This window comes from Octopus bimaculoides, chromosome 17 (genome assembly GCF_001194135.2).
Source record: "Octopus bimaculoides isolate UCB-OBI-ISO-001 chromosome 17, ASM119413v2, whole genome shotgun sequence".
NCBI classification, from domain to species: domain Eukaryota; kingdom Metazoa; phylum Mollusca; class Cephalopoda; order Octopoda; family Octopodidae; genus Octopus; species Octopus bimaculoides.
In genome coordinates, this window is record NC_068997.1 from 33,244,183 (window position 1) to 33,244,897 (window position 715).

Genomic DNA, 715 nt, shown 5'->3' on the forward strand with positions numbered 1-715 from the left:
AGACTTTTCTCTGTCCCATATCATTGCGTTTGATCGATTTTGTGTATGTACATATATATATGTGTGTGTGTGTGTGTGTGTGTGTGTGTGTGTGTGTGTGTGTGTGTGTGTGTGTGTGTATCACATAAATATGAAGACCAGAATATATAAATATATATGTGTGTATAGAGAAATCCTTCTAATTGGAATTTTAAAATATAATTTGACCAACTATTCATTCGGTAACGTAAATATGTAGGCAGCGACATGTGTGCGCGCGTGCGTTCGTACATATGTCGGTGTGTGCGTGTGTGGGGGTGTGTGTGTTGTGTGTGAGTGTGGCCATACATACATATACACATACACAGGTGTTGGTATGTGTACATACCTATATTTGTGCATGCGTCAATGTATGTATTTGCCTATTTGCCTTACAGAACTATTCTTGTTTGTAGAATCAAAACGCGCCCTCAGACATATATGAGGCCTGAAAAGAAAAAGAAACTCAGAAAAACGAGCAATACATTCGCTCATTTCTATGTATGTATGTACGTATGTATGTACGTTTGTATGTATGTACGTATGAACGTATGTATGTATGCACGTATGTATGTATGTATGTATGTATGTATGTATGTATGTGTGTGTGTATGTATGTATGAATTCAAGCATGCATGTATATATGCATGTAAGTATGTATATATATATATATATATATATATATATATATATATAT